Here is a 24,801-nt window from a genome sequence, read left to right on the forward strand (position 1 = left end):
CCACTATGTCCCATCTAAATGCTCTGAGGTGGTAACAACAAACTGTGTCCAGGATCTTCTTCAAGCTGAAGTGCTTGGGGGTGATTGCATATTCCAACAATGCCCCCTGGAGGCCAGCCTGGCCAGGGCCAGTGGACACTTGTCCCCACGGAAACAGGTCTGTGCCCCCTCTCAGCTGTCAGGGTTTGGATTTCCACCCTCATCCATCTGCTAAACTGTCCCTATCACGTGTCCCTCACCCACTACCAGCCAGTGACTCCTAGCTCATGCAATTTCCGGTGCTCACCTCTTGCTGTCCCCCACCTGGCCCTATCATAAGTTTGTGTCCATGTTGCATTCAGTACATGAGACACTGAGAGCGGTTCCCCAGCTGACAGTCACCCATGATTCATTGACAGAAGAGAAAGGGGACACAGGGAAGAAATCTGTTACACCCATGAGACAGAAGCCGCCCCTTTACAAAGGTGCATGGTGGGGAAGGCAGAGACATCCCAGCTGTATTGCAAAAAGACCACATTTTGAAAGACGGTTTCAAGGCCAGGCATGGTGGCTTATGCCTGTAATTCCAGCACTTTGGGAGGCTGAGGCAGGTGTTTCACAAGGTCAGGAGTTCGAGGCCAGCCTGGGCAACATGGCGAAACCCCGTCTCTGCTAAAAATGCACAAATTAGCCAGGCGTGCTGGTGGGTGCCTGTAATCCCAGCTATTCAGGAGGCTGAGGCAGGAGAATCGCTTGAACCCAGGAGGCGGAGGTTGCAGTGAGCCGAGATCGTGCCATTGTACTCCAGCCTGGGCGACAAGAGCAAGACTCCATCTAAATAAATAAATAAATAAATAAAAAATGAAAGATGGCTTCAAACCACATGTTCAGTCAGATGTAAAAAATACATAATAGCAAAATGAGCTTTAGCCTCGGCTTGATTGAGTATATAGCCTGAAAATAGAGGGAATCAGTGAATAAAGCCCCCTATAATAGCGAATATGGCTCCTATTGATCAGACGTAATGGAAGTGGGCTACAACATAATATGTATCATGTAATTACAATATCCAATGATGAGTTGGCTAGTACAATGCTGGTCAAGCCTTCTACTGCAAAAAGGAAAATAAACCCCAAGGCTCAGAGCATTGCAGGGGATCATTTCGTATTGCCGCCGTGAAGTGTAGCTAGTCAGCTAGAAACTTTGATGCCAGTGGGAATAGCAATAATTATAGTAGCAGAGGTGAAGTAGGCTCGTGTATCTACATCTATGCCTACTGTAAATTTATGGTGAGCCCGTATGATAAACTCTAAGAAACCAATTGATATTATAGCTCACATCATGCCCCTGTATCCAAATGGTTATTTTTTTTCCAGAATACTATGTTATGATATGGGAAATTATCTTGAAGCCTGGTTGGAGGAGGATGTAGACTTCAGGGTGAGCAAAGAATCAGAATAAGTATTGATATAAGATAGGATCACCTCTGTCTGTGGCTGGAAGTATATGAGAGTCAAAGCTTAATTCTTCATAATGTGTATATTCGTAGCTTCGATACCATTGATGCCCAATTGTTTTAATGGTGAGAGAAGGGTTCTTGATTTTGTCTGTTATATATAAGATGCACAGAGATGAGAGGGCGATCAAGACTAAGATGATGGCAGGCAAGATAGTTCAGATGGTTTCTAGTTCTTGGGCATCTATGGTGTTAGTCAGTTTTATTGTGAATATTAGAGAAATACTGTATAGAAGTAAGGAACTGATTAGAAAAATAATTATAAAGGTATGGTCATGGAAGGTAAGTAGTTCTTCCATAATAGGGGATGTGGTATCCTGAAGGTCTAATTGAGCTGGATGGGCCATTAAGATAAATAGAGCTTAAGCTATAACTTAACTTTGACAAAGTTATGAAATAATTTTACTAATATCTTATCGAAGAAGTCACAGAGGTTATGGGATTGGCTTGAAACCCGTCTCTGGGGGTTCAATTCCTTCCTTTTTCATTTAGGTTTGTTCTTCGAATGTGTGATAGGGTGGGGGGCAGCCATATAGTCATTCTAAGTTGGTAGATGCTTGTTCAATTATTAGAACTTTTCGCTTTGAAGTGAAGGCTTCTCAGATCATGAAAATTATTAGAATTACTACTGTCAGGGAAATAAATGAGCTTATGGATGAGATAGTGTTTCATGTGGTGTATGTGTCGGGATAATTGGAATAGCATCAAGGCATGCCAGATAGGCCGAGGAAATGCTGTGGGAAAAAAGTTAAATTGCTGCCTATAAATATAATAGCAAAATGAGCTTTAGCATAGGCTTGGTTGAGTATATAGCCTGAAAACAGAGAGAATCAGTGAATAACGCCTCCTATAATAGCAAATACAGCTCCTATTGATAAGACGTAATGGAAGTGGGCTACAACATAATATGTATCATGTAATACAATCCAATGATGAGTTGGCTACTACAATGCCGGTCAAGCCTCCCAGCTGTTCCTTCAGGGATTACAGTCAGTCACGGGAAGCTTCTCTTATTGTGCAAAGGAGAAATAGATTGCCTTACAACACCATGCGAAGGCAGAATTCTGGAAACCTGCCTTGGGGACTATCTTTCCTTAATTAAACATCCTAAGAAACAAGGGCAAAGCACTGTAGCCTGGCATAATTTGGATCTTCAGAAAATCTATCAGAATTTTCCAAAAATTGAGAAAAGAGATATAGGATCAAAATGAGATTTTCATGAAATGCCTCACTAAAAAAGAGCTGGAAGAGAACTTTCCTGAAATAAAGCAGAACATATTGACAGAAAAAAAATACTGCAAGAGAAGCCCATGTTTGTGTGCATGGTCAGACATTATTTATAACTATTAACACATTTGGGACACAACTGAGGAACCAGGTATTACATAGAAGAGGACAGTAAGAACAGAAAATTCCAGCTAAACCACTGAGACTGACCCAGCATAATCTTACAAATAGCCACTGTCCACATGCTGATGGCTGATCAAGACTCAGATCCCATCTACCTAACTTGCTGTGAGCCTCACTAATGTGTGGAGCAAAGGTGCGTATCACCCTCAAAGCTGGCTTAGAACAGCCACACTGTATTCATCATGTGGACATCCTTAGGCACATCCTAAAAATCTGAAAACATAAATTAGGCCATATTTAAGATGGACTTGCTGGCTGTCTGTAAGATATGTAAGGGGAACTTGTGGTGAATTGTTTTGGAAATTCAATCTGGCCAGGCACGGGTGCTCATGCCTGCAATCCTGACATTTTGGGAGACCGAGGCAGGAGGATGGCTTGAGGCCAGGAGTTCAAGGCCAGCCTGGGCAACATGGCAAGACCTTGTCTCTACAAAAAACACAAAAATTAGCTGGGTGTGATGGTATGCACCTGTAGTCTCAGCTAATCAGGAGGCTGAGGTGGGAGGATCTCCTGAGCCCAGGAGGTCGAGGGTACAGTGAGCTGTGATTGCTCATTTGCACTTCAGCCTGGGCGACAGAGCAAGACTTTTTCTAAAAATAATGATAATAAATAAATAAGAAAAGAAAATTCCATCTGGCTTCCCCAAGTTTATGTCTTTCATTTTTTTCTAGTGGGTTTTCATGGGGCCATCAGAAGAATGATGAATATAAAAACGTGTAAGCTCCCTCTTAGGCATTTTGGAGCCTATGATGGTTAACTTCATGTGTCAACTTGGCTAGGCAATGGTGCCCAGTTGTTTGATCAAACACCAGTCTAAATGCTGCTGTGAAGCCATTTTTAAAATGTGATTCACAAATTCATGTGGGTGGGTCATCCAATCAGTTGAAGGCCTCAAAAGCCAAGATTGACATGTTCCAAAGAGGAAGCAATTCTGCCTCAAGACTGCAGCACAGAAACCCTGCCAAGGTGCCAGCCTGCTGCCCTGTGGAACTCAGACTCAAGGCTGCAAGATCAACTCTTACCTGAATTTTGAGACTTCTCACCTGCCCTGCAAATTTAGGGCTCACTAGCCCCTCCGATCATATGAACCAATTCTAATCAATAAATAAGTAAATGAACAAATAAATCTCTCTCTCTCTTTATCCATCTATCTGTCTCCAATTGGCTCTATTTTTCTGGAGAACACTGAATAACACAGGGCCTGCAGGTTGCTTCCTGTATAAGGGTAGAATATCTGAGTGCCTGCACTGTTCCGTTGTCTCTGCTAAGTGTCCATTGCTGACTTCCCCTTCCTCACTTCCTTTGGCCCCTTCCACTCAGTACAAACCCAGGCTATTTCTTCCATCTTTGGGTTGCTTATCAAGGGAAAAATGAATTATATAAGACTAAGACAAAATGAGGAAGATAATTCTACTGCCATTAACATTATATAGTTTATTTCAAAGCCAAACAGAAATAACTTCGGGGCTTTGTACTGTTTAGAATCACCTCTTCAATTGGTTTCTTTCACTAGCAAGGCATTTTAAGGGATGAATCTCTGGCATGGTAGAGAAAGCTGTGCATCATCCATTGACCTGACTGTCAGCAAATAGTCATGGAGGCCCTGTGGGGTACTCGGCACTGTGCCAACCACTGCCTCCCAGAGTTGGGACAGACAGACACCCTGCCCATATGCAGCCTCATAGACATAATACAACACTCAGTATTAGAGATATGAGACCTATAATAACAATTCTCAGTATTTATTGTCTGCTTATTATATCTTGGACACTGATATAAGTGCTTTACATAAATTAACTCATTTAGCCTTCGTACAAACCCTAGGAGATAGGTTCTGTGTCTATAATGAAGTTTAAAGTTGTAAAAAAAAAATGAGTTAATTTGTTTCCAACTTCTGCTGTAACAAATTGCCATAAAGCTGCTGGCTTGAAATAACATGAATGTGTTGGGTGTGACCTACAGTTCTGGAGGTCAGAAGCCTAAAGTTGGTCTCATTCCAGTGTCTGAAGTCAAGGTGTGGGCTGGCTCCTTCTAGAGGCTTGAGAGGAAAACACATTTCTTTGCCTTTTCAGCCTCTGTTGGCTACATGCATTCCTTGGCTTGTGGCCTGTTCCTCTGTCTTCAAAGTGCATCACTCCAGTCTCTCCTTCTGTCTGCACATTGCCTCTCCTCTCTATCAAACTCCCCTCTGCCTTCTCTCATAAGGATACTTGTGATTAGATTTAGGGCTCTTCTGGATAATCAAGAACAATCTATCCACCCCAGGATCTCTAAGCCTAATTATATCTGCAAAGTCCCTTTTGCCATACAAGATAGAAGGGGTTGGCAGTGGATAACTCTGGAGCCATTATTCAGCCCACCACCCGCAGACACAGAGACAGGGCTTACCAGATGATGGTGCTAGTCAGTGTTGGCATCTAGATCCATGGCAGACACTTTTAACCACCTTGCATATGGCCTTGCACAGTCCTCAAAGAGATGTGCACTCAACAGTGAGCACAGGACACCAAAGCAACTGCAATGACCTGGCCATGATGGCATTTCTGCTGCCAAATCCTGCTCCCCAAAAGTCCTACCAGAGCAGGCTGGTGATAAAGCAAAAATGAGCTTGTTGTTTACCAAAGTGAGGGGAACACCATCTGGATTGTCTTAGGTTCATCTTGGAAAGGGTGGGACAAAGGAGGGATATTTATGAGGTTTTCATTGTCTAGTTTAAGGCAGGTTTTCAAAAGGGGAGGGTGGTTAGGATTGGTTAGTGTTCATGATACACTCATTTGGGAGGGGTGTATACCTCTCCTAAGGTATAATAGAGAAGGTCCAATGTCTTTATTGTAAACTGACTAGCTGAATGTCGATTTAAGTTAATTTTGGAGAAGTCATTGAAATTAGCAAAAATGTTGTTTGATAAGTTTAATCTTCCTGGGCAAGAGTTAGCTGCAGTAGCAATGTCAGGTTGGTTAAGACAGTGGAAGAATAAATGGACGTTAGTGTAGACAGTAAACTAATGTGGGTGTAGATGTTTTGATTCTCAACACTCAGCCCACCAAAAATGCCTGGGTGAATCAGAGGAAAGAAGATCGTGTCGCAGGGTGAGGCTGTTGCCTCTGGGAGGCCCCCATTTCATAGAAAACCCAGAAGTTACCCCAAGACATTGAGAGAGCAGTGGTGAGGTGGGAGGGGAGACCCTGGGTGACCTATAGAGAAGGCAGCTGTTGGACAGGACACTTTCTTCACAAGACTTCCAAAGGCCACACCCAGAATGACTTCCACGGGTGTGTTCAAAAGGAAATGGAGAAGAATTCCTTAAGGGACAACCGCGTGTGCTGCAAGCGATTAGCCCACAGAATTCTGATCTGCACACCCACTAGCCATGTAGGAGTGCATTTCCACACTGGAAGAAAGAGTGTGCCAGTTACTGTACGCTGGGGTTAATTTTGAAAGTGGGCACAATATGAGCCTTTAAAAAAAATTTTTTTTGAAAAAACAAGGAGGCCATTTTGTTAACCATGTGGACCTACTTCCAATGAAAGTTCAGTCTGCAGCAAAGGAGGAGAGAGAAATTAACAAGTACTGAGATTTTGACTATGTCTTCATATTTTAACTTCTATTACTTACTGGGAACCAATTTGTCAGCCAGATACATTATATATGCAATTACCTCAACACAGAGGAAAGTCTTGTTGCCCTCATTTTATGATGTGTGAATAAAGACCCTCTTCAAAGGTTATTTGGCCACGGCCACACAGTAAGAGGTTGTGTCCTAAGAGTCTCCGTCTTTGCATCACACCATGCAAATTTCTAGAAGTCAAGTATTTCTAGAAGGCAAGCCCCTTAGCTTCTGCTCCACTTACTGTTACACTGTCCTGCGTTTGCACAGTATGTACATATAAATCCACACACTGGCATGAATCATCCACTGTAGTCTGTGGGTTTTTATTTCTGTCTCATAGAAAAAAAGAAATCCATCCCTAGAAAGGTCTCTTTCTTGGAAGTCCAAATTGTTATACCAATCCCTTCCATGCCCTTCCCTGACTTCCCACAAAACTCAATATTCTTGCTTCCCAAATTCCTTCCCTGCAACTTAAAGACCCCTGAAACCCACTTTTACGTAATCTTTCCTTATTACTCCCTAGACAACCTTCCTTGCAGCCATGTGCTAATACACACCTCCCTTCATTAAGCCAATATTTTTATGCCAGGTGCCCTTGCCAAAATTGTTCCCTCTCCCCTGGGAATGTGCTAACTCTAATGGCTCAGTACTTGGCAAAATCCTGTCTTAGCCTCCAGCTCAGAATTCAAGGCCTATTTCCTCTGTGAAGTATGCCTGGATGTCCGGTGAAAAGTTCTGCCCTGACCCTGCCCTGTTACCCCTGCGCGTCTGTCATTGTGCTCGGTGGGGAGCATCATAACTCGCAAGGGGCTCACCTGGCCAGTGTGTGAACACCCTGAGGACAGGGAGTACATCTCCGCCATCTCTACTTCCCCAGAGCAGTGCCTGGCCTGGAGCAGATGTTTAGCTTGTTCAATAAATTAGGATCGAGTGTGTTGATTTCTAACACAAACACTTACTTTTCTGGGAAGATGCTTAGATGAGGAAACCACGTACTTTACTCCTATAACATATGGGAGTTTCATCAATCTAGTGGGATATAGGAGTTTCCCCTCAAAAACAACAAAAAAATAGCAAAACTTTGGATAAGTGAATTGAAAACATAAACTCTGGCAGAAACAAGGATTTTTTTTTCTTCTTTTCTAAATTAGTACCACTTGGTTCAAGGACAAGAGGTCACCTTTGTCAAGTTCAAAATTTACTGGATTTCTTTTGCTTCTCTCAAATTTTAGATCCATGACTTAAACATACTTCATGAGGAAAGATACACTGGTCTCTTCATGTTGCTGTTTATCAGAGGAAGGAGATGCTTTACAAACAATGCTGCACTTCACAGGACTCCTGATAAATAAGTCAATAGACTTACCCCCATTCGGGGGGCAGGAAATCTCAGATATAAGTGAAAAAACACTTTATGCACAGAAGACACGCATAACTGAGCTGACATTAGAACACACAGTATTTACCATCACCCTCCAGGGTTGATTGCGTGAGCTGTTTCCCCATCCACGATTCCCAAATGTCCATTCAGTTGAATAATTATGGATTAAACTCTGCTTTATGAATCGATTTGTAACATGCATTGTGGATGACACAGTGATAATCTGTGGTTCTCAGGATTTATAACCTACACATTAAAAGAATGTAGAACAGTTTAAGAGATAACAAACCAAAAACAAAACAAAACAAAAACACATAAAAACAAACAAAAACATCCAAGAGATAGCACAAAGCAGTGTGAGATTGAATGCATGGCTCAGTTCTTTTCTAAATCCTGTAGGAGTTCATAGGACAGAGTGGTTATTCTGAGCTAGATAAATTAGGGGCAAATCATGGGAAAGGTGGGCCCTGAGCAGGAAGTCAAAGGTGGTGGAATTTGGGCAGATGAAGGTAGCCAGTCAGCACTCTCCAGGAGGGAGATGTTTGGAATGAGGGCACAGCTAGAATGATCTGCTGCATGACCAGGGGGCTGAGAGTTGCTGTAACGTACCAATCAGTAATAAGGCTTCGAAGATGTGCGGGAAGCAGAGGGGGAGGCTGCTAACTCCATACTATGGTGTTGGGGGCTTTGTCTTGTAGTTTACCTTAGTGACTGGGTTTTTAAAACATGAAAATAACATGCTTATTTTTGTTTTATTGTTTTGCTTTGTCTTGAGACAGGGTCTCACTCTCTTGCCCAAGCAGGAGTAGAGTGGCACCATCATAGCTCACTGCAGCCTCAAACTCCTGGGCTCAAGTGATCCTCCTGCCTCAGCTTCCCAAGTAGCTGGGACTAGACGTGTATGTTACCACACCCAGTTGATAATTTTTTTTTTAATTTTTGTAGAGATGGGGGTCTCACCGTATTGTCCAGGCTGGCCTCAAACTGCTGGCATCGAGCAATCTTCTTGCCTTAGCTTCCCAAAGCACTGGGATTACAGACATGAGCCACTGTGTCCAGTTTTTTTTTTTTTTTTCTTTCTTTTTTTTTTTTTTTTTTTAAGAAAATGAATGTGTCAAAGCTCTAAAAGCTCTAAAAGAATGCGGAATGGGATGAGTGAAGCCACATCATAGATGAGTAGGTGATGCTGGGTATACCTGTGTGGTAATGGAGCCTGCCTGTGCTAGGAGTGAGGCAGTAGGGATGAGAAGAAAGAGGAATTCAGAGAAGGCATGAAGAAAACAGTCAGCAGAGAGCTGACAGGGAGAATGAGCTATCATTGATAGAAAGGAGGAAGATCAACTGAAAAACCAGCTTGGGAAAAATGGAGAGTTCATATGTAGTTTTTGTGTCTTCTTCCAAAGCACTGGAAGAAAGTATCCAAGCCATACTCAGGCTAAGAGGCAAGAAGCAGGAATCACTAGCTATCTTAAATAGAAAGGGGTTTAATGCAGAGAATCAGATGCTTCCAGTAGGGTCAAAAAGCTAGAGAAGTGGTCTGTGCCCTGGGCTCCAGGCATAACTCTGGAAGGCCTTTCTGAAAAGCTGTGCTTACGGAAGAGGTTAGAATGGAGTGTCGATCCACCAAAAGTGTCACAGAAACCTGTATATGCAACTCAGCAACTGCACACCATTCTATACTGAACCTGCTGCCATACTGAATGACAACAAATGATCCTGCCCAACACAATGGATTTATTCTTCATACAGATGAAAAGCAGCCCCATCTTCTCTGCAAAAGAAGGGCTATCCAGGGTCTTGTCCATCAGCACCTTCATTACTGGAGGTGTTCTTGCCAGTGACAGTCATAATCTCTGCAAACGAAAGACTATGTGAAGGCATCAATCACTGCCAACACATCTATCAAATTAAAGGAAAAGGAAAAAAGAAAAAAGGAACTAATACATCTTTCACAAAATGAGCAAGAAATTGTAGTTAGCATAGTCCTCATTTCTACCAGTGATTTCTACAAAGCCTCATTTCCATAAGTGATCATAATTATAATTATTTACAATCGACTTGTTTTTGTCCACTGAAAAAACACTTTGGCTATTTGCCTCATAGATGAAATCTTCATTCTTCAAGGGCTTGAGCCCTTTGGGTCCTGTTTATATTGCACTGTTGTAGTCTTCTGTTAACTTTTGCCACTGGTTTGGCAGTACGGATCTCGCTGATGATAACCTGAGGTTCAGCATTTTCTGATCTGGGAACTGATGCTTTTAATCAAGGAAAGCACAAAGTTGGAGGAACAAGAATTCAACATTTGTGAGGGGGTTATTAGGTGTAATAACAAAGGAGTTGTGTATTCTCACTTCCAGGAATCTGGGACCCATATATTTTGGCCATTGGGAAAACAGCTTCACATCTTGGTCATCCTTTCAAAGTGCATACTGCATACTATAGGACATCACCCAATCTCACACGATGCCACTGATGGATGTTATCTGTGTACGCAAGAGGTCACTCCCCCATTTGTTAAGGTCAGCTGCACATATGTGCTGAGATAAATAGGAAGACTGCAGAATGCCATAGGAATAAGGCCATTGCTTCACTTCTCTTGCTAGAAAATGACTTATTAGGTCAGAAACAAGGTTTATGGGATACCATAATCGAATTAATGGATTCTTTTTGATGGTAGTATTGGCAGAAGCATTTCATACCCAAAATATCTATTCCAGAGAGGACAAATAACTGTTTTTTTCCACAATGAAAAGGGTCTTAGGTAACGAATCTTCCCCTGCATGTCTGTCTGCCCGCAACAGAATGACTTCATATATGATACTCAACGTTGTCTACTCTTTTTTCTTGTCTTTCTTTCATTTATTTATTTTTTGAGATGAAGTCTTGCTCTGTTGCCTAGGCTGGAGTGCAGTTGTGCGATCAGCTCACTGCAACCTCTGCCTCCGGGGCTCAAGCGATTCTCCTTTCTCAGCTTTCCAAGTAGCTGGGACTACAGGTGCGTGCCACCATGCCCAGCTAATTTTTTGTATTTTTAGTAGAGACAGGTTTTCAACATGTTAGCCAGGATGGTCTTGATCACCTGACCTCATGATCCACCCACCTGAGCCTCCCAAAGTGCTGGGATTACAGGCACGAGCCACTGTGCCCAGCCCAACATTGTCTACTCTTAACAGGAGGCACACACAGCAGGGATGGGCCAACTCAGCCTTGAAGAGGCAAAGCCCATGTTGTGGAATTAATGTTTAATCTTCATCCCTGACACCATGGCCGTCTTATTCCTGAGCTCACTGGGAAAACACAGATGGCATAAGAAAAGGCTGGCTGACCTTCACAGGCTGATCATCTCCCCACGTGGTTCCTGAAACACTTATCTGAAATTGATGTCCTTTGGTTAAGAATCATAAAGAACACAAGTATCTTATACTCTGTGCTTCTGCCTCTTCTACAGAACTCTTTGTCACCGATTCTCCAGGGTTATTTCTTTCAGGTCCTCAAGTATCCAACCTACCATCGACTTCCTGTGAATCAGTTGAGCCATATAACTGGACGTGTATCCTTCCAAAAAAAAATGAGACATTTCATATTCTGCTCGATTTCTTCCCTTGGGAGAAATTCCCTTTACTACTCTTCTATTGCAGCAAACCTGGGAAGAGCTGCAGAAATCTCTCATGAGCTGTTACCAGCATACCATGCAGAACCTTCTGTAAACTAGCATCAACATTTGTTTTCCTCAGACAATCAAGGGAGGCCATAGTTGAGGGCTGGTTAAAAGAGAGACACCTGTGTGGCATTGGTGGGCATGCTGAGAGATGAGTCTCTGGATGCTCAGCCTCATATATGCCACTTTCATTCCACCCCGTGCTGTTATAAAAGTCAAATTGTGTGACTCATGATTTAGATCTTATGGTCACTTAATGTCCCATAGTTAGGCATCTGGTCTCTACCAGGGCCCAGGAGCAACAAAGAGCCATTTCAGAAAAAAAAAATGTTGTAGTTATTTTCCAAAAAAGCATTACTAGGTGATATGGTGTGGATTTGTGTCCCCCGGCCAAATCTCATGTCAAATGGTAATCTCCAACGTCGGAGGAGGGTCTGGTAGGAGGTGACTGGATCATGGGAGCAGATCTCCCGCTTGCTGTTCTCCTGATAGTGAGTGAGTTCTTGCAAGATCTGGTTGTTTAAGAGTGTGCAGCGCCTTCTCCTTCTCTTTTTCCCTCCTGCTCTAGCCCACGTAAGATGGGCCTGCTTGCCTGCTGCCTTTTGCCATGATTGTAAGTTTCCTGAGGCCTCCCTAGCCATGCTTCCTGTGCAGCCTGTGGAACCATGAGCCAATTAAACCTCTTTTCTTTATAAATTACCCAGTCTCAGGTAGTTCTTTATAGCAGTGCAAGAATGGACTAAGACACTAGGCTTGCGATAGTTTCCATGAAGCATCTGGTCCTTCCTATTGCATCAGCCGGGATACCAGATAGCAGATCTCATTGCCCTCTCTTGCTTCAGGCTCTCCTTAAAACTGTATTTTCAAGGTACTCAATAAGTGGGTCAGAGCAGCATACCTAAAGGAGGTATACCCTGCCTCCAAAATCAAATTAAAAAAAAAAAAGGCTGACCAAATAAAAAAGGAGCATTGAGTTTCATTTCAATATCAGATGGAATGAAAGTTTAATGCTTATTTTTTAGTTATAGGCTGTCAAATAACAACAATTGACTTTCACTCCCCACCGTTGGGTTACATCTGGCCTAGCAGAAACTCCAAAGTTGTGGCGGCCCTTGCAAATTTTCACTGGGCTTATCTCCCCTGCCCCATCTTACATGTGATTGACAGGATATTTTTGGCTTATCTAGTTCAATAAGTATGATGTCATCAAGAAATTGAACCAATATACCGCCCTGTAGAATAGGAAGGTAATCAAGTTCCCTAGGGCTAAATTGTGACAGAGAATAAGAATGCTGGTATCTAGCAAAAGTAAAAGACTGCAGAATATCTTATACATTTTGCCCAAACTCATGTTCCTTTTACCCTGGCTTAATGTCTTTATAATATATGACAAGACATATTACCCAGTTTCTTCTGTAATTCAATATCAGTAAATGTAAATTAATATAAATAAATATAAACAAATTGTAAAACATCGTAATTACATTGATGAGTAACTCCTTTCTTTCTCAGTCAGATTCTATACTGTGCCTCTAGGGTATACGGGGATCCGATTATAACTATAGGTGTAGAGGTAGTGGGGGAGGTAGAAACTGGTATGGGAAGAACTGTCCTTTCTTTCAAGGTAACTACATTAGGTGATGGTAGGATTGGCCTCATCAAAGGAGGAGCCTCTGTTAGCAGGAGAAGCTCCGAAGTCCTCATTCCCTTGTCTCCTATTCTCACTCCTAACCAAAAAATTTCCTATATTTGCTAAAGAAGACCTGGTGAATGAAGTTCTGAATCAACTTACTCTGTAATTCAGTCATGTGCATGATTGGCCTCCATTTGGGATTTTTGGTGAAATCAGGCCAGCAGCTACAGGAGATAAGCAATCATTTAGGACTTAGAGGCTTGTCACTGGACATACCTTGAACTGAGAATGTAAACCCCTGAGCTGGCATTTTCTTTCTTTGAACTCTTCAGTTTGGTCATGAGCAGCTGCCCCCTGCCCTCCTTAGAGTCCTCATTCTCACTATGATGTTGCTGCAGTCACTGGGTCCTCCGTCTGCCTTCGACAGGCTTTGTATTCCCAGGGACCACAGGTGATAATTTAAGCAGCTGTTTCCTAGTGTGTCATACGTCCAAGTTCTCATTTACTAGTGGTAATTAGGTTCTTACTGCCTTCAAATCCAACCAAGGCTGATAAGCAGTTCTATGGTCTTGTTCTTGAGGGACTATTGCCTACAACTAATTTTTCTACCAAATTCCATATTAGTAAGCATTAAATTGCAAGAAATAAAAACATGCACAAAAAGACAAATACTGCATGATCTCACTTACATGTGGAATCTTATCTCGTAGAAACAGAGAGTAGAGAGGTAGTTACCAGAGTGGGGGGCTGAAGGGGTAGGGTAAGGGGAGTTGATGGGAGCTAAACAATGTGTACACATGGACATAGAGAGTGGGATAATAGACATGGAGACTAGGAAGGGTGGGAAGGTGGGAGGGGTGAGGGATAAGAAATTACTTAATGAGTATAATGTACACTACTCTAGTAATGGTTACACTAAAAGCCCAGCCTGTGTCACCACTACACAATATATCCATGTAACAAAAAATTGCACTTATACCCCTAAATTTGTACAAATGTTTTAAACAAGATACAAAATTTCAATTAGACTAGAGGAATAAGTTTTGGTGATCTACTGCACTGCATGGTGACCATAGTTAATCATAATGTATTGCATATTTCAAAACTGCTAAAAGAATAGATTTATAATATTCTGTCTCCACACACACACAAAACAATAAGTTAGTGAGGGGATGGACATATTAATTTGCTTGATTTAATTTTTCTACAATGTATCTATAAATCAAAACAGTATTCTATAAAACATGTTCAATGAATGGACAAATTAATGGAGTTTGCCTTCATAGTTACCTTCCCAAATCTGGTTTCCTACTATTTAAGTCTCTATTACAGTCAGTCATCTTAGGAATAAAGGTAGGCATTGACCACCCAAAAGGCTGTTTCTGTCTTCTTCACAAAGTGGGGCTGGAAAGTGGGTGGCATTATTACTGACAGAGTCTTCTGTAGTGGCCACTTGCATGACAGGAATGGCCAGTACCCAGTGCCTTTCCATGGTAGTCATGCCTGATGCCATCCGTAAGGAACATGGCTCTGCTGCAGCTAATCAGGCATAGGGCAGCAGGCATAGGCTGAGGTAAGCAGCCTGGATGACTCAGAGGGTTTGTGGTGCAGGCGCACAGTCTCATGACTTAGATAATCACAGCCATGTGGGCATAACATAGAGAAGCTCACCACCTAGCTCTCAACCACTATTGTGTAACGTATTAAAAGTAACACTGACCCTGTGAGGGAGTTGCTGAATAAAGGCATGCCTCATCTACCTGATGTCTCTTGAGTGTTGAGTGTTCTTGCAGCTCCCTGCCCCACATCCACCTGCTCCTCTCAGCCCTCACCTGGGGCTGGAACCTGACTCTGAGCATGACCCCATGTAGGTATCTGCCCTTGTCTGTTTGTGCAGCCCATGGGGCAGGGGGAGCTGACTTCACTGCAGTAGGTCAGGGCACAGGACTGAGACCCAGGCTTCTCTCAGCTGCAGGACTGGCATGAGGTCCAGTATGAGGACCTGACCCAAGTGAGCCAAACACAGTGAAACGTAGGATTTTGTTTGCTAGTGGCTGGCATAGATGTTCTTTCCTAGCGGATGAGAACCCAGAGGGATGCAGAACAAGGACTGGCTATAACCCATCAGGTGATTATGAAGAGGGGGCTTGTCTGATCCTTGAAACAGAATCCCAGGGTCAGATCCACTGAACTCTGGATCTGACAAGTTACATGAGCCAATACATTTCTGTAATATAAAATGAAGTTGAATGTTCTGTTTCTTACAACTGAAGTATTTCTAAGTGATAGAACTACCTGACTTTGGCAGAATCTCAGATAACTTTGCCTGACCAAAAGTCTCCACGATTGTTTATATTTCTGGGGTGGCGGGGGGAAGGAAACATCGTCTGCATTTTTCCTTTCCTCTTCCTTTCCAACACCTTTGTGTTTCTTAGCCAGTTCTTGAAAGCAAGGATGAGTCTGACAACCTGCAATGTGTTTTTCAGAGTCTGACTAAGATATGACATGTCTTCGCAAAAGTCCTTCTCATATCTTATTTCTGAACTTTCAAAGAGGTCTCAACCTGTACTTCAACATACATTTAAGTTTTCTTCTTAACATTCGTAAAGCCCCTTACTAGATAGGAAATCTCTTTTTTTTAATAGAAATTTATAATATAAATAAAGAGGATATATTCAAGAGACATTTGAGGTTCATACTTTCCTATCTTTTTTTTTTTTTTTCGCAGTGAAGACTCTTTTTCACTATGGTGTAAGTTGAATAACTGTCTAAAAGTCTTGAAACTTTCAGCACATATCTGGAATGTGTTGTTCAAGTATAGCACTGTTTTTCTTTATGTCAAGGCTGGAAGATGAGGCCACAAGAAAATTTCTGGCCAAACATGTTGCTATTAAACGTTTATTCTCTCTGAAACCCATGTTGAAACTTAATTCCCAATATCACAGTACTAAGAGGTGAAGGGCCAGCACAGTGGCTCACGTCTATAATCCCAGCACTTTGGGAGACTGAGGTGGGTGGATCACTTGAGGTCAGGAGTTCAAGATCATCCTGGCCAACATGGTGAAGCCCTGTCTCTACTAACAACAACAACAAAAAATACAAAAATTAGCTGGGCATAGCGGTGCACGCCTGTAGTCCCAGCTACTCATGAGTCTGAGGCAGGAGGATCATTTGAACCTAGGAGGCGGAGGTTGCAGTGAGCCCAGACTGCGCCATTGCAATCCAGCCTGGGGGATAAGAGTGAAAAACTCCAACTCAAAAAAAAAAAAAAAAAAGAGGTGGAGTCTTTAAGAGGTGAGTGGAGTAATCTAGTCCTGGATTAATGGGTTATAGAGGGCATGGGTTGGTTTTCAGAAGAGCAGGTCTATACTAAGAGCCAATTTGGCCATCTCTGCTGAGTCCCTGCCATGCGATGTTCTGCACTGCCTTGGAACTCTACAGAGTGTCCCTACCAGCAAGAGGGCCCTCACCAGATGTAGCCCCTAGACCTTGAACTTCCAAGTCTCCACGTCTGTAAGAGCTGTGTGATCTTTCTTTGTTAAATCTAGAAAGAAAGTAAACAATCTCCTCTAAGTTACAGATATCTTTGAAGTAACACATCTCAATTTCCTGCCCAAAGCTGATTCTTCATTCCCAGTTCAGGATGACAACCTCCCACCCCTTCTGTACTCTTACTTTCTAGTGGTTCAAGCTGGAATCTCAGGAGTTTCTCATGATTATTTTCCTTAATTCTACATGTAATCCCCATGACCGCCTTGCTGGCAATAACTGCATGAGTCCTTACTCTTTCTTCTTTTTTTTTCAGTTATTTTATTTGAAATTCCCTGTCATTACCCTGCATTTACTTTCATTTAACATCTTTATTAAAGTACAATTGACACATAATAAACTGCACATATTTAAAGTGCACAACTTGGTAAGTTCTGACATATGTATATGCTCATGAAATCAGCATGATAATTAAGATAATAAACATATCATCATCCCCAAAAGTTTCCTTGGGACTTTCTGTAACCCCTCTTTCTTGCTTCTCCCTATTATCCCCAGACTACCACTGATATGCTTCCTGTCACTATATATTAGTTTGCATTTTTTAGAATTTTACATAAATGAAATCATATGTTATGTACTCTTTTTTATTGGCTTCTTTCACGCAGCATAAGATTCAATAATTTTGTAGCATATATCAATAATTCATTTTTTATTGGGGAATTATTTGCATACTATCAATAGAATGCAATACAATTCCACAATAAAAAATGAACGTCACAGTTCGCTTAGCCATTCGCCAGTTAACATTTGTTTGTTTAGCCATTCACCTGTTAACATTTGGCTTGATTTCAAGTTTTGGCTATTACAAATAAAGTTCCCATGAATATTTATATGTATGTCTTTTTTTTTTTTTTTTTTTTTTGAGATGGAATCTCGCTCTGTCACCCAGGCTGGAGTGCAGTGGTGCGATCTCAGCTTACTGTAACTTCTGCCTCCGGGGTTCAAGCAGTTCTCTTGCTTCAGCCTCCAGAGTAAACGGGACTACAGGTGCACACCACCACGCCCCTCTAATTTTTGTATTTTTAGTAGAGATTTACTTACTATTTAACATCTTTGTTTATTTTTTTTTTTATTTTTGTATTTTTGTATTTTTAGTAGAGATGAGGTTTTCCCATGTTAGCCAGGCTGGCTTAAACTCCTGTTCTCTGATGATCCACCCACCTTGGCCTCCCAAAGTGCTAGGATTACAGGCATGAGCCACCATGCCCAGCCAGTACAAGTCTTATATAGTCAAATGTCTTCATTTCTCCTGGGTCAATATGTAGAAGTGGGATGTTTGCATCATATAATACGTGTATGTTGAACATTTACAAAACTCCCAAGCATTCCTATACCAACAATAGACAAGCAGAGAGCAATTCTGCTTGACAAGCAGAGAGCAATTCACAATTGCTACAAAGAGAATACAATACCCAGGAATGCAGCTTAGAAGGGACATGAAGGACCCCTTCAAGGAGAACTAAAAATCACTGCTCAAGGAAATAAGAGAAGACACAAACAAGTGGAAAAATATTCCATCCTCATGAATAGGAAGAATCAATATCGTGAAAATGGCCATACTGCCCAAATTAATTTATAGATTCAATGCTATTCCCATCAAGCTACCATTGACATTCTTCACAGAATTAGAAAAAAAAAACTACTTTAAATTTCATATGGAACCAAAAAAGAGACCACATAGCGAAGACAATCCTAAGCAATAAGAACAAAGCTGGAGGCATCACGCTACCTGACTTCAAACTATACTACAAGACTACAGTAACCAAAACAGCAGCTACTGGTACCAAAACAGACATATAGATCAATAGAACAGAACAGAGACCTCAGAAATAATACCATGCATCTACAACCATCTGATTGTCGACAAATCTGACAAAAACAAGCAATGGGGAAAGGATTCCCTATTTAATAAATGTTAAACTGGCTAGCTATATGCAGAAAACGGAAATTGGACCCCTTCCTTACACCTTATACAAAAATTAACTCAAGATGGATTAAAGACTTAAATGTAAAACCCAAAACCATAAAAACCCTAGAAGAAAATCTAGGCAATACCATTCCGGACATAGCCATAGGCAAAGACTTCATGATGAAAACACCGAAAGCAATTGCAACAAATGCCAAAATTGATAAATGGGATCTAATTAAACTAAAGAGCTTCTGCACAGCAAAAGAAATTAGCATCATAGTGAACAGGCAATCTACAGAAAGGGAGAAATTTTTTGCAACCTACCCATCTGAAAAAGGTCTAATATCTAGAATCTACAAGGAACTTAAACAAATTTACAAGACAAACAACAAACAACCCCATCAAAAAGTGGGCAAAGGATATGAACAGACACTTCTCAAAAGAAGACATTTAGGCGGCCAACAAACATATGAAAAGAAGCTCATCATTACTGATCATCAGAGAAATGCAAATCAAAACCACTGTGAGATACCATCTCACGCCAGTCAGAATGGCGATTATTAAATAGTCAAGAAACAATAGATACTGGTGAGGCTGTGGAGAAATAGGAACGCTTTTACACTGTTGGTGGGAATGTAAATTAGTTCAACCATTGTGGAAGACAGTGTGTTGATTCCTCGAGGATCTAGAACCAGAAATACCATTTGACCCAGCAATCCCATTACTGCCTATATACCCAAAGGAATATAAATCATTCTACTATAAAGACACATGCACTCGTATGTTTACTGCAGCACTATTTACAATAGCAAAGGCATGGAACCAACCCGAATGCCCATCAATGACAGACTGGATAAAGAAAATGTGGTACACCTACACTATGGAATACTATGCAGCCATAAAAAAGAATGAGTTCATGTCCTTTGCAGGGACATGGATGAAGTTGGAAGCCATCATCCTCAGCAAACTAATACAGGAACAGAAAACCAAATACCGCATGTTCTCATTCCCAAATGGGAATTGAACAATGAGACTACATGGACACAGGGAGGGGAACACACACACCAGGGCCTGTCAGGGGATGGGGGGCAAGTGGACAGAGACCATTAGAACAAATACCTAATGCACTTGGGGCTTAAAACGTAGATGATGGGTTGATAGGTGCAGCAAACCACCATGGCCCAAGTATACCTGTGTAACAAACCTGCACATTCTGCACATGTATCCCGGAACTTAAAGTAAAATAAAACAAAATAATTAATTAAAAAGAAAAGCAAATTGAGGAAATGTGCATTAAGGAAATACACAAGAGGTATTACTACTAAACTCATATTAAATTGGCTAAAATTAAGAGACTGATTACATCTAGTGTTGGCAAGGAAGGGGAGGAATTGGGACACTCATATATACTGCTGGTAGGATGTAGTACAACCTCTTTGGAATACAATTTGGGATCCTCGCTCCTTCTATTTCCATCTAACTCCACTGTCAGGACTGCAGCCATGCCTCCATTCTCTGTGTCCTGGATCACAGCCTGGTCCCTGGTGTCCCAGCTTCTTCTGCTGCCTTGTCCCAGTCCATCTCCCATGAGAGGTAGTATGAAATATGTTTAAAGTAAATCAGATTATGCCACACTCCATTTCTTAAACCTATTCAAAGATCTAAAACTTTTCTACCCTGGCTTACAAGACCTTATATGATCTGGCCTGTGTCCCACCCCTCCTCTCAAGTAAACCAATACCAAGTGGCCCCTTGTTCACTATAGTCTGGGTTCCCTGAGCTGACTTCTGATGCTTTAACATGCCACATTCACTCCAGATAGGGAGACTTCCTGTCATTACTCCCACTGCCTGGAGGTTTGCTCTTGGTTTTTGTTGTTTTTTTCTCCAAAGAGACTTTATTTTTTTACAGCAATTTTACTTTCACGGCAAAATCAAGCAAAAAGGACAGAGTTCTCATATACCACCTGCCCCCATGCATGCACAGCCTCCTCCACTATCAACACCACACTCAGAGTGGTACGTTTGTTATAACCAATGAGTTTATACTGACACATTGTTATGTGTCACACCAAAGTTCACAGTTTACATTGGGGTTCACTCAGTGTTGGACATTTTAGGAGTTTTGACAAATGTAAGACATGTACCCACCCCATGATACACAGAATTCTTTCACTGCCCTAAAAATCCTTCTATTCATCCCTTCCTCCCCTATCTCAAACCAAGGAAACCACTTTTTTGTTTATGTCTCTATCATTTCCCTTTTCTAGAATGCCATATAGTAGGAATGATACAGCATATAGCCTTTTCAGGTTGGCTTCTTAGTAAATGTAGTGTTCATTTAAGGTTTCCCCGTGACTTTCCATGGCTTGAGAGCTCATTTATTTTTTAGCACTGTATAATATTGCATGGTTTGTGATATGGTTTGGATGTGTCCCCACCCAAACCTCATCTTGAATTGTAGCTCACATAATCCCCACGTGTTGTGGGAGAGACCCAGCGGGAGGTGACTGAATCATGGGGGTGATTGCCTCCATGTTGCTGTTTTCATGAGAAACACGATCTGATGGTTTTATAAGGGGCTTTTCTCCTGTTTGTTTGACACTTCTCTTTCCTACCACCATGTGAAGGGCATGGTTGCTGCCCCCTTCCTCCATGACTGTAAGTTTCCTGAGGCCTCCCCAGCCTTGTGGAACTGTGAGTCAATTAAACCTCTTTCCTTTATAAATTACCCAGTCTTGGGCAGTTCTTTATAGCAGTGTGAGAACAGACTAATACCGTCTGTATGCATCACAGTTGATTTATCCATTCACCTACTAAAGGAACATCTTGCTTTCTTCCATGTTTTGACAATTCTGAATAAAGCTGCTTAAATACTCTTGTGCAGGATTGTGTGTGATGTTAACTTTCAACTCATCTGGGTAAAAACCATGGAGCATGATTGCTGCAGCTTTTGGTTTTTAACCTCACTGGATTATACTTTTACCCAGATATCAGCTGTTTAATATATTAATTTATTAATTCACTCAGCTCACTGATTCAGCAATCATTTCCTGGTAACTGATGTGTAGGAGACATGGTCTGGGTGTTGGGGACATGACAGCAAGTAGAGTGGGTTCTGCCCACTGGGACAGATGTCAGGGCACAAGGACTGGAGAGGATGATGCACACAATGAGAGGTGCTGGGAGTCACACACATGCTGACTATGGCTGGCTGACCCCGTGACAGGGTGTGGGAGTAAAGAGGAGTCAGGCAACCTCCTCAGTTTTTGTCCCTAGCAAGTGGGAGAAGAGGGGCACATGCAGGCAGCATGCTGCAGGGAGATGCTCCTCGCAGAACCCAGGAGAGAACCGACTGCCAGGGATGGCAGTGACCATGATGGCTGTGGTGGGACAGGCAGACAGCCATCTTACCAACAGAACTCATGCTGCTTATATGTGGGGAGGAGACAAAGGAAAAAAAAAGGGAAGGAGCAAGAGCGATACCCAAAAAACCAGAAAAGTTTGATATTCAAAACACTATCAAGGACATTTCCCATAGAAACTGGACTTGAATGGACCTTGGAGAACTGGTTGGATTTACTGCCTGGGATGGCAAGAGGGTGCCACCTGCATGCCAAGCCCAATCTCGCAGAGGGGCTGCCTGGAGCTGTGCACTGTGAAGGATGAGAGCTGGGCACACACAACAACTGAGGAATTCACTGGGAGGTGGGTCAGAAGGAGGAGGAGGAGGAGGAGGAGGGGAAGGAGGAGTGAGGGGGAGCACATACCTCAGGAAGGGCAGCACCGAGCAGAAGATGATCATAAAGTCACTTCCTCCATGTCTTGGTTTTTAAATCATTGTTGTCTGTGGGATTTGTCCCCTGGGCTCTCTCTTACTGAAGATGCAGTCTTGGGCATGCACCCTAGCCTTTCCAGTCACTCTGAGACAACACAAAGTCCAGTGTGATGTGCTGTCACTTATTTTCTGTCTTCAACTTAGCTTCTCACACATGGAGCTGGTGGCCGTTCTTAGACGCTAGCAAGATGGGTGTGGGTGGGTGGGAATGGGGCATGACAAGCTTTTCCTTTGTTCCAACAGTTTCCTTATTCACCAGCTTGTTTGTGATCCCTCCAAGCTTGGGGCAGGAGAAGGGATCAGGAGAAAAAGATGCAGTCTTTGTAACCTGGCTTCCCAAAGTGCTTGAGTCATAGTCCAGGGTCAAAGAACAGGCTGGTGGGGTGAGCTTCTCTCCTGCAGGGAGCTCCTCGGGACAGTACAGCATCTTCCACACATGGCTGGGGCAGAGTTCAGCCAGGAGACCCACATTACACCCAAATTATTTTAAGAGAGAAAAGGTAAAAACAAAACACTAAAATATCACAGAAGGAGCCACTGCAAGAAGCAGCTGACAACTTGGGCTGGAGAGAACAAAGGAAAGAGGAAGGAGTGAGCAAAACTCAGAAATGTGGAGGAGCTGCCGCCCAGAGATCACACGTAGACATCTGAAGAAGGGACCTTCTGGGCTGGTGCTGGGGCCTCTGCTCTTGGAGTCAGGGTTCTGTGGAGCTGGGAAGCCAACTTTGCTGATATCTCCGAGGGGACGCTATGAGGCTGGCTCTGCATGTGTCAGAGAAACTGCAGACCGAATTCGTATGCTGCTTTGCTCATGAACTGCCACTGCCAGGGTGCAAAAGCAAGGATAGCATGATGCTGGTAGGACCGGGAGTCAGACAGGACAGAATGGGAGGCACAGGCCCTTCTCCCACCTCTTATCTTCTGGTTGCCTTGGGTGCATCTGTTGGCACAACTGAACAGGACTCTGGCAGGAGAGGTGGCACGTGGCTCCCCAGTCCCTACATTACAAGGCAGAGTATAAAAGGGAAGGTGTGGGGCCGAGAAACAGTAGCTTAAGCACCAGCTCAGGGTCCTGGGATTCATCCCTCTTCCAGCCAGCAGGAAGTGACAAAAAGCACAGGAAGGCCCTAGGGCCCAGGCCCCTTTTGCTGATGCTTGGCTGGTAGAACTTAATCACGTGTCAGATGCAGGGAGGCTGGGGAACTCTTGGATGCCTAGACAAAATAGAAAAAAGTTTTTGTGAGTGGCTGCCATTGTCTGCCACTGGTGCTGTGTGGATACAGTTCAAACTGAGGATTTTCCAGCTGTGGACATCTAGCTACAGTTCTTTGAATGGGGGATGGAAGAGCAAAGTTTTATTTCTGGCTGCTCACTTCTGGCTGCTCACTTTGCCCCAGCCTTGCTTTCCTCCCAGCTGCCACTGAAATGCCCACCGTATCCAGTATGCGGAACCCCTGCTCATCCCAGTGCAGGTGAGCATGCAGCTCAGTCACCTCCAACCCATCTCCTGGAGCTGTCCCACGGTTCCCTTGGAACCACTCTAGGGCATGTAGTGTCTGACTCTGAGTGCTTCACTTCGTGGGGGCACTGCTTAAAACAAAAGCTCTGGAATATAGCACCATCGAGAGGCAACTGTTAATTTATTAACATACATGTCCACTGAAATGGCTGCTAGATGTGGTCTAGAAACCAAGGAGACCCCTCACTGGCCTCAGGTGAAGGGGAAACATGTCCCTCCCTTTCCTATCCCTCCTCGGAAGTAGGTGGGACATGCCCTTGCCAATTGCTCTACAGAGAATCCCCTCCTCAACACGTGTCACCTCTGAGCACCTGCCTTCTTCTTCCTCCAATCCCAGAAGCTACAAGAAGCTTCCCATGTGACCAACTGTTACAGCCGCCAGGTGTTCACAGATCCAAACTCTTACAGCTGCCAGGTGTTCACAAACCCGCAAGGCAGAGCGGGCTTGTCCTCCTTTACAGAAGGCGACTGCAACGCGAAAGTTGTGAAAGTCCTTTCAAATGTTGCTTTATCTTTTTTTTTTACTTTTCTCAATCAGCTTTCTCAAGTTGAAGAAAATTTTGCTTTAATAATCATATCGGTTTTGCTTTCTATTTCAAATTAATTGTTTCAAAACTAAATTTATTTTGTCCGGTTTCTAAGTAACATCAGTGTTTCAGGAAGAAGCAACATGTTTACTCTCTGGCTTCAAATCACTTTGAGGGTAAGAGCTGAGGCTGTGAGCAAATTGCTGATGTCTGAGGACAAGTCGAAACCCCACGACTACAACCCGGAGTACTGAGAAAAACTGGAGCAAA

At 42.8% G+C, this 24,801-nt stretch overlaps 1 long non-coding RNA gene across 1 annotated transcript; it reads left to right on the forward strand.

Moving 5' to 3' along the window:
* Nucleotides 1–919: 919 nt before the first annotated feature.
* Nucleotides 920–23,208, forward strand: LOC115835431. Its single transcript, XR_004030393.1, has 4 exons — nt 920–1,276; nt 10,935–10,940; nt 15,214–15,219; nt 23,197–23,208. It is a non-coding gene; the product is annotated as an uncharacterized LOC115835431 (long non-coding RNA).
* Nucleotides 23,209–24,801: the final 1,593 nt, after the last annotated feature.

Source organism: Nomascus leucogenys, chromosome 6, assembly GCF_006542625.1.
Source record: "Nomascus leucogenys isolate Asia chromosome 6, Asia_NLE_v1, whole genome shotgun sequence".
Classification (NCBI taxonomy): Eukaryota; Metazoa; Chordata; class Mammalia; order Primates; family Hylobatidae; genus Nomascus; species Nomascus leucogenys.